The 10,388-nt window shown below is 35.0% G+C and overlaps 1 long non-coding RNA gene across 1 annotated transcript; it reads right to left on the bottom strand.

Moving 5' to 3' along the window:
* Window positions 1–190: 190 nt before the first annotated feature.
* LOC106523301 (uncharacterized) lies at window positions 191–9,364 on the bottom strand. Its single transcript, XR_001310878.1, has 3 exons — window positions 9,225–9,364; window positions 3,049–3,195; window positions 191–594 (listed from the first exon to the last, which is right to left on the bottom strand). It is a non-coding gene; the product is annotated as an uncharacterized LOC106523301 (long non-coding RNA).
* Window positions 9,365–10,388: the final 1,024 nt, after the last annotated feature.

Raw genomic sequence — 10,388 nt, 5'->3', positions numbered from 1 at the left:
AGCGTGGTGTACCTAATAAAGTGGCCGGTGAGTGTATATCCGATTTAAAACCACATACTGAAACGGCATGGGTCGGATTTGAAAAAATCGGATTTGTCTCGTTCAGACTGTCATAAAAAATCGGATTTGTCTCGTTCAGACTGTCATAAAAAATCGGATATGAGTCAGATGGGTCAAAAAAAATCGGATTTGGGTCGGATTTGCCTGCAGTGTGAACGTAGCCTCTGTAAGAAAACCCAAAGTTTGAATAGTTTTTAATTAGTATCAATATTCACATAATGTAAACCATGTTCATTGATTTTGCAATATACATCAGAAACATTTTGGAGCAGAATCCTTCCTTTAGTCATGCTTTTCATGGTAATTTAATAACTTTTTAAAATGTATTTCCAATCAAACCGGGTTTATCTTATTATTTAAAAACAATTGTACATTAGGCCTTCTTACCTTCAAATTGACCCATTTGTAACTGAGCAGGCAAAAATAATAAACTGGGACTTTTAAGCCTTCCAAACTCAGAGTGGCTTAAATGTAGTGCGTGAAGTCCAAAAGCAGGACTGCTGCACAGATTTGCTGTCGTCAGCAGTGGATCACCTGGTAAACAAAAATCAGAGCTTTATACACAATAAAAATAAAAATTCATCAGTCAACACTGGACTAGACAAACAACATTTAAACAGTTATCTGACCACAGGAGGGTTCAAAAGTGATCACAAAAACCTTGAACTAAAATTTGGATTTTATGAGCAGACCATAAAAAGATTAGGATGAAATTTAATCTGATTTGAAGTGACATGTTTTTTAAAGTTATCTTCTGTGCCCAAGAATAGTACATAGAAAAAGATAACAAGGCCTGCTTACAGACAACACTAAAAAACTCCTGCATCTGTCCATCAGGAGTTTGCCCAGTCTGTTCAGAATGAATCCTATGGGATAAATATTGTGCCAGCAGGAATTGAATTTGATTTTCTGAATTTGAAATTGAATGCAGTGATTTGAAAATGAATTTTACTAAATTAAAACTGAATTTAATGATTTCAAACTGAATTTAAAGTTTTGAATTTGAATTATTTTGCTTTGAAACAGTATTTTGGTTTCTTAAAAAATTCAGTTTGTCTACTTTCACTTTCAGTTCCATAATTCAATTTCAGTTCTAAAATTCAGATTTTTGTGCCACACACCCACGTCCTTGAGAAAGCCAGCCAGAGTAATCAAACACAGATGGACCGATCCCAGATGCGCAGCAGGTTCTGCTATGAGCTCCTTCCTGGTCCCAAGCACTGACAGACGGATCAGTCCTAACATAACATGRCTCTCAGCTGCAGATCACCTGCTGCTRACTGATCCATGATGTGATGTAAATGTAACATTATCTATAGGCAAAAWTAATCACTGCAATAAAATAACTGTCTGTTTTTTGTCACTTTTACGATGGATTCCATCAACTCTGTTGCATTATAGAAGGAAGCTGACGTGAAACGTAAATCTGACGATCTGTGTTTGATTACTCTGGCTGGCTTTCTCAAGGACACAGATGTGCGACACAAAAATCTGAATTTTAGAACTGAAATTGAATTATGGAACTGAAAGTGAAAGCAGACGAACTGAATTTTTAATAGACCAAAATACAGTTTCAAAGCAAATTAATTCAAATTCAAAACTTTAAATTCAGTTTCAAATCATTAAATTCRGTTTCAATTTAGTAAAATTCGTTTTCAAACCAATGCATTCAATTTCAAATTCAGAAATTCTAATTCAATTCCTGCTGGCACAAGATTTATCCCATATGTTAGCAGAGTGTTGTGTCAAAGGTTGACACAAACCAGTACCAACATGTCACTGGAGACTCTGTCAAGGGTGCATTTCCTAGGTTTTGGTTTATTCGTTTTAGATAAATATTTTTAGATAYTTTTGTACATATTCAAATATCAATACACCTCATAATCATTAAGATTTAAGTGGGATCTTATTCTTTACATTGCAGGTTGCTGTATCTTATTTAGAAAATTATATTATATTTCAACCTCTTGCTAAATCCTCTCAACAAAAACCAAGCATTGCTTTTTGTTACCAACATGGAGTTAGACTCTTTTAAATACAAGATGTGCCATGGCTGTAAATAAATTATTTTTACCATTTTAATTTTAACATAGAGGTGTGTTATAACAGATTCAGTTCTAGAGCCAACAAAGAAATGATTAAAACATATATTTTTTTGGTTTTCAGCTTCCCATTCTGTCACTTTATAAACATGTGGGCATGCAGATAAGAAATCTTTGAAAGAACTCAGTTTATTTATAATTGTTGCCATGTGATTGCAGAGGTACCATACGTGTGTGGTTTCAGTTTCAATATAATGTGTTTAGAATTTATCTGGCCATAAAAAAATGTGAATGTTTCATGTGAGGGTGTGCAAATTAACGTGTTAGTGTTTTTAACTTTGATAGGGGAAAAAAAAAATCCTCCAGCTTTTTGACGCATCTTATCACAAAATACAAACCGTGGTATGTAAATCAGCACATTATTTTGCGGTCAGGGGTAATCTGACAGCTTATGCATCACCGCTGCTCAGTACATAATGGCTTCGGCCGCAATTATTATTCAGAGAAAACAAGGAGATGCTGGTGGCTGCACGCACAGTGTGAGGCTGACAGGCATGTCAAATTACACAAGATAAACTGGAGCTGAAAGAAAATATACAAGAACATGCACAGATTCTTAAACTGTTGGCATTTATTAATTCTATTTTATTCCCATCAAACTTGTCTAACTTATTATGTGAAGAAATGGTGGTCCAATTCGGTGTGATTGAGGGTGTTTTAACAGAAATTAGTTTGATAGCTCTTCTACACTGCTCCACATATTTTTTCAAACTGACATATCATGATTGTAAAATGTGAACTGATTTTATTGCCTGAAAAACAATACTTCACAATAACAACAATCAATATCGAAACGTACTCCTCTGTTACTCAACGCAACTTGCAGCACAACATGGTCAAACTGTTTAATGTGTTAGAATAGTAAAAAAAAAATACCATATCGTACCACTGACGATGAAAGGGGAGCTGCTTTCAGAACTAAAAGCTGAACTGAACTCCTTGCCGGGGGTCGGAGGTGGAGCAAGGAAGGGGCTCGTGGAAGATGAGACTTTTTCGAAGGAAGGTGATGCCGGTTGCTTTCTAGACTCCATCTCTGTCAGGCAAGAAAAAAAAAAAAGAAAAAAAAAACATAAATTCACATTCAAGGCTTCCATCTTACACACACTCATGACACGTGTCAGAATAATCCAGTCTCAACAGCTGACGAATAATGAATAAATATGTACTCCTCAATCGGAGTCTTGGTGAGATGAGATAAAAAGTAATATTCTTGTGAAATAGTCATCAGAAAGAGGAAATACTTTAGTATTGTTTACGAACAAGGAGCCCACTTATTAAAAACAAAAGTTATAAATGTTAGTGTTAGCTTTAAACCGTCCTAAAAAGTACTGGAGTGCTATGTTGGATGGTCATACAGAAAGAAAACAAACCATATGTTTTCCAGACATTGTGCTCAAAAATATCAGGTGAAAAACTGGTTATTATAAAAAGCTTACATGAAGGTACTGACGCAGGCAGTATAAATACAGTTTACAGAGTAAATGATCAACAATCCTGACTTAAGAGGCTGAGAGGGAGACAACACAACAATACTGCTGACATCTGACAAACTGTGACAGTCCAGCAGTTGTCCTGTCACACTACATGTAATCCAAAGCGCAAACGTGTTAATAAACACATTCAGGGGACAACTAATCCTTGATTTTCCTGTGGCAGCCTTTGCCTTTCATGTGTCACTGTAATCACATTTTTGACCTTCTATGTGAGAACACGAGCATGCTGTGTACCAGCTGAGAACCTCATGTGCTCATACTGCCAAGAGAGCAATGTCTATAGAAATACTGTTTAGTCACTAATGTTATCCAGTAAAAATAAGGTAAAACTGACAATTAGACCATTTTTGTAACTCTGTTATGCCACAACATATAATTCTCTTCACAATCAGTGCTTCCAACATGCAAAACTTCCCACTAATAATACAGGTCCTTCTCAAAAAAATAGCATATTGTGATAAAGTTCATTATTTTCTGTAATGTACTGATAAACATTAAACTTTCATATATTTTAGATTCATTGCACACCAACTGAAGTAGTTCAAGCCTTTGATGATTTTGGCAAAAAAAGTAATCATCAGTTATCAGTACATTACAGAAAATAATGAACTTTATCACAATATGCTATTTTTTTTAGAAGGACCTGTATATAGTAAGAATCTGGGGAAGAGATTTATAAAAAACTGAAAAAGAGTTACATATTTTACACATAAGTCTATCATTTATGAAATCCCCAAGCTAAAGCAAATATTGCTGGTAAAAAAAACATTAATACTAAAGTGAGTAACACTGTTTACACTGTTACACAATGTGTAGCTGAAAAAAAAAAGACAACCAGGCACATATATATTCGTTTGTTACCATCTGAACATGCAAATGTCCTGCTACCTACACTTTTACATAATTAACATTAAATTGAGTTATTTAACTCTAAAAATTATGCCTGAAAATAGCACATTTTTAATCCTAATAATTTGTATAAGATACCCAAAATATCATAATAGCGTGACAAACTGGCTAGTCATTGTTCAATCTACATTTTTATGACAAATTTATTTCAAGAAAAAAAACATAAAATCCATTTTAGTTGTTAACAGACATCAATTGAGACAGCACTTGAAAACTGCCTCAGAAACAGCAGCTGGATCTTTTATTACTTCATTGGAAGGAAAGATGTAAATTTGTCCATTTAAATGGAGAGAAATTAAAATATCAAATGTTTTAGATTCTACAGGAACAAAAAATAACTCTGATAAATGTTTACTATTTGTCAAGCAAATAACTGAGAGGAGAGTATTTGGAAAATTATACTCAACAATTACATCACAGCAGCAGCATGTGCTTCTAAAATGTTAAGTGACACAGGATCAATCAAAAACCTGCTAGCTCTCTGAATGGGAGGTGCTGTAAGAGCTGATGATACTCTCAAGACAGCGAGGATAAAAAGTCCAAGGTTCTGTCAGTCTTTAGGGCCAAACAACACAATGCCAGTAACCTCATCCTTTAAAGGATTGCGCAAACAGGATTTATGTGCTATAAGACAAAACGTCGATCGTAGCGGACATTTTAGCCCACATGTCCACGATGAAATAAAGGCACCCAGGATCAAGGTAAACATCAGTATTTCCATCCTCATCCCCTCTCCCCATCTAACTGAAGAGCAGCACATAAATCACAGGAGAACCGTAATGGGAAGTGGGACCACAGTGTGCCAAATGAAGCAATAAAACAGATCTGGAGTGTCCCTTTCAACTCACTGGTGACACTGTCCATATGTCCAGTTTCACTGAAGCAGATGATGCTGCTTAGATACAAACATCTGTGCACTCACTGACTGTCTTAAATAAAAGTCATAAGATGTGAGAATTTAAACCTTAGGATGTGACCCCACGTCCTAACAACCGGATGATTTAATAATAGTAAAAGAGGAAATGTTTTTTTTTGAAGCAGCTGATGACTTTAAATTAGTAAACTCACCCATATAAATGTCTTTGGCTAAAAGCAGCTAATGTTTACAACAAGATTGACAGATTTTTTTGCCACAATTTTTTCCAAATATAACCACAGATAAAACTTTTACTAGTCTTCATAAAATCTAAACACAACATGAACACATTTACACAGAACTTAACTAAGGCTTTCCAGTTATAAAATCAATTTGTTCACATTAAAATAAAAATAAATTAATGATCAATGTAATGTTCAGACCTCATTATATTAATCTGTAACTCCAGTGGAGAAAAAACACTTCACACAAACCCTCACACTGAAATTCAAATTGTTCCCGATTATTCAGTCCACACAAACACAATATTTATTTCCCTGCAGGAAGACGGTCAGTGCATAACAATAACATCAGATAAAAAAAATCAACCATCAAGCTGAAACACATACATATTAAACTGGTGTCTCAATGTCATTTGCTTTTTTTACAGTTTGCTCTCTTTCGTCCAGTATTTTTCCCTCATTCGTTGGCAGTAAAAAGCAATTAGCATGCATCAGTTTTATTTACTATGTTGGTGTTGTCTGAGAAAAAAATTAGCAACTGTCAAATTAACAATCAACTTCTTTTATATTCTGAACGTTTCCATTTTAGTAAATTATTTATTTGATGTTGATGAAATCTATTTTCTAAGCTAATGTTTTACAATATAGTTATTCACATGTTTTTATGCTTTTGATTTTTAACCCTGAGTTTTCTTTATGTATAATAAAGTCTATATAGAACTGTAAAACAAACAATATGTGTTTGCATCTGAAATACACATTTGTCATAAAACGTTACTCAGATCTAAAAAATTAAAGCCAGCACTTCATGATAAAATAGGCTTCATTCAAACTGGTCTCAGTGGATTTAAACATGTCAATCTTTATGTGCTAATATGGTAATTATTTATTAYGCATTGGCAATATTTGTTTCATGGTTCCATCTAAAACCTCACTTCAAAAATATCAAAATGGGGAAATTAGGAGAACGCAAGAAATTTGGTTTGAATTTGTTATTTCAAAACCTTATCACCTCAGCACACCTTAATGTGTTTCTCTTATATAGATTGCATTTTATCATTATCAAGTCATTTTATCCCTTTCTTCAAAAACCTTCTTACTCCAGTTTGCCTGTTTCTTCTTAGTAAATTAAAAAGAGAAGAATTGTTACACCTTGTGAGCGTGATACTTATTTAAAGGGGCAATATCATGTAAAATCAACTTTTTTTAAGTTTTATATCATGTTATAATATTATACTCTCATGAAAACATGCCCAAAGCCTTGCTCTGACTCGTTCATGCATGTTTGAGAAATCCTGCAGCGTTTTTAGGAAGCCATGCTGAGGAGCAAAACGACAGGTGGGGACCAGAAACACCCCTGGGATGTGTCTTTAAGCCGAGCTCCCACCCCCCCAACACACACACACCCCGCCCATGACTCCTTCAGGCTCTCGGGTGAAACTGAAAGTGAAACTTAACTGTCTGCTGAGCTCTCAACATTAGTTCTCACTCAATGAAGCTCTTTTCAGATTAAAAATACCTTTGAGGAAATGTATTTTCAGATGCCAAGTAAACTGCATCATGGCAGCCCCCCCGCACCAAAGGGGATGGGAAAGAAGCAGAAGGCGGTTCTTAAAGAGACAGAGGCCAATTTCAAGGTGTTAAGAATAGGAAGTGATGAGAAGATAAGTTTATTCTCTATTTAAACATAAAAACACAATTTTAATAACAGCTAAAGGTGATAGATACTTTATGATGGTATAGTATTTAAATATATGCCTGAGAAACACATAATACTGGCCCTTTAAAATGTTTAAGACTTACTGAAAATAAAAAAACAAAAGCAATCTTTAACTAAATCAACACTATTCATTTGTGGTTTTTTTTTACTTGATAAACTGGAGATTAAAATATGTGACAGTGTGCAGCTGATTTCAGAAGGTCACTCACAGAGCTGGGGATGGTGGTGGGGGGGAAGCGTTGATGCTCCCTTGCTGCCATTTTTCTTCCCTGACAAAGACTCCATCTGCCACCGAGCCATTTGCAGCTTCTGAGTTAGAATATCAATGATTTCCTACATTTCTACAAGTCAGCATTCACCTTGACGCCACCTCTAAACCCGTCTGAGTGCTGACAACACACATCGTCTCTGCAGGGCCTGGAGGGTGCCAGCAGAACTCTCATTCAGATAAGTGGCATTTATGTTCAGCGTAAAATGTAAGTACTGATAACATTTGTTCTATTCTTTTGATTATTCTTTATATAGTCAGTGTTTCGGACTTATTCTAAAAATGAAGGTAAATATACTTGTTAATTCAAACTTAATGTTTTAACCTCGTTTGTGAGAATTATTTATAAACAATCAGTATCTAACTTGCAGAAGACAATAATTGACCATTCTCAGTCTGGAGCATCACTGATAATTGATGATGGGGAAAACCACAGATCCAATCTAACACAGATGGTTAATAAAAGTAAAACATTTTTGACCATTCATTCATATATATACTTTGTGCAGGTAATCAGATGGTTATTGATGGCTGCTGTAATAAAACCCTGCAGAGCCTCCACCAGAGTCACATGAAAGGGAGAATGCTCAGCTTTAAGTGTTGATGGTTCTACGGTGGAGAAACTCATTTTACCTTTGCTGTTATAACTCAGCATGTCCACTGATGACCTGTGTCCTCACAGGGTCAACCAGAAGAAAACGACTTGGAGTCATTTCCTCGACATCAAGAGTGTGCACACATAATAAATTTTATGGCACTTTAGATGTTTTCACAAACGCACTCATGCCATGAAACGCTCCAGAGGAGCGGTGTGTGCAAAGGCAAATGTTTGCAGCCTTCACCTTCAATATCTTGCAGAGATTTTCCAGCTATCTTTGTCAAATGAGCAGATGGTCAAATCTGAGGACATACTTTTTATTCTAGGCTTCAAGATTTTGAAACAACGAAATCAGCGTAAAAGAAAATGACCTCAGATATTAATTGCTCCAAGATAATCAAAGTAAGAGAAGGAAAAAAACTTGCACTTTACTCTGATGATATAGGTACCAGTGAGCAGTGAAACATATACACTCGCTCCTTGTGTCTGGAGGCAACAATTACATTTTTAATAGCAGCTAAAAAAACATCTATAATGCCACAATAAATGAAGTAGCCCAAATTAAATTTTAAAACAAAACCAAACTGTGGCTCCAGCTCCACAAATTACCCCCGTTGGCTCTCAGTAATTTATCTTAAAACACCCCATGGCCAAAAATAAAGTTTTCTTCTCTCCCCTGAGAGATTTAAATATGGCCCTCTAAGCTTTAACACACTAATACAGATAAAGATGTGAATTAATTAGATACACACAAAATGAGAGCAAAGTGTAATGCAGCACAAACTCATTTCATGAAGGGCTTGTTTGAATCTTAACCTGATTGGAAATTTTTAATCCTAAGTACAACTTTAAAACGAGGTGTTTAGCATATGGCAGCATTTCTATTCATCTGTTACATTTTCTAATTTAACAAAGCAGATTGAGAGAGGGAAAAAAACTTCAAGAAGCATGAAAGCAGAAATGAACAATGACTTACTGTTGGAGATTCTCCTTCTGCTCAGTGACTCAGTGACATCATTCTTCACCTGAATAACAGAACACAAACCATCATTTATGGATGAATTTCACATATTTATTTATCCAGCATTCATCTTATTAAAATATTAAATATATTTTAGAAATATACAGATAAGTGAACTTCCACAGAAACAAAAAAATGTTCATGTCAGAATAACTAACAATTATTAGTTATACTGACAGGCATTTTAAAACAGCTATTTATTATTTGTAAGAGTGTCAAGCTACAATTCTCCAATGTCATTATTCTACAATATTCTAAAACTGGAGTGTAACACACGAGGTTGTAGATTACTTTAAAATCCCATCTTGACATACTTAAATTTTCTTCACAACTAAGAATATTTGTGTGTAATGTTGTACAGTCAAAACTTTTCATCCTCTCACTAAAATAGTTTTTATCACCAGCTGGCCCTTTAAAAAGAGATTTTATTATTTACACTTTCTTGTCAAAAGCCTTTACCAACCAGATTTACTTTTATTTGAGGCATTTGATGTATTGTGTTCTTTTAGAGCACCGCATTTGAAAACTTGTTTTCATTCAGGGAATAATCTGAGGATTCCCATGCCTGCCATGAAAGGTTATGATTACGCACACGTGGAGCTCATTTCCTGCTGTGACCCACATTAAACAAAAAGGGGAAAATTTAACTATAAAACAACAACAAAAATGTCAAACGTGGATAAAATGATCATGCCGCTATTATCCAATACATTTTACTACATAAGACTCTGGGAGGGCTGAAACAAACACTGCATCTTTCACTCTGTATATCTGTAGCAGTGACAGTCAACACATCAGCTATGAGTAAAACATTAATAAGCATCGGTGATGATGTATACTGTATTACGAAGACCAGGGTAACCATTAAATAACTACAAGCTGGGTCCTGCAGTTAATAAGACACTGTAAAAGCATAGAAAGAGCCAGTGGTGGGCATAGTTCCCCTAAAGCACTAATAGGGGAACTAATTTCCTGATTAGTGCTTTAGGGCTTTTGCTATTTTTTAAAATCATTAGTGGATTAGCACTTGCTAAATTTAGAAGCGCTAACTGAGGTATTTAAATGTTATTGATCAACATTATTATTCACAGTTGAGGGTGAAAGCTGTCACACATTTTG

The sequence above is a fragment of the Austrofundulus limnaeus genome, unplaced genomic scaffold, assembly GCF_001266775.1.
Source record: "Austrofundulus limnaeus strain Quisiro unplaced genomic scaffold, Austrofundulus_limnaeus-1.0 Scaffold152, whole genome shotgun sequence".
Taxonomy (NCBI): Eukaryota; Metazoa; Chordata; class Actinopteri; order Cyprinodontiformes; family Rivulidae; genus Austrofundulus; species Austrofundulus limnaeus.
This window is presented reverse-complemented; position numbering and strand designations above follow the sequence as displayed.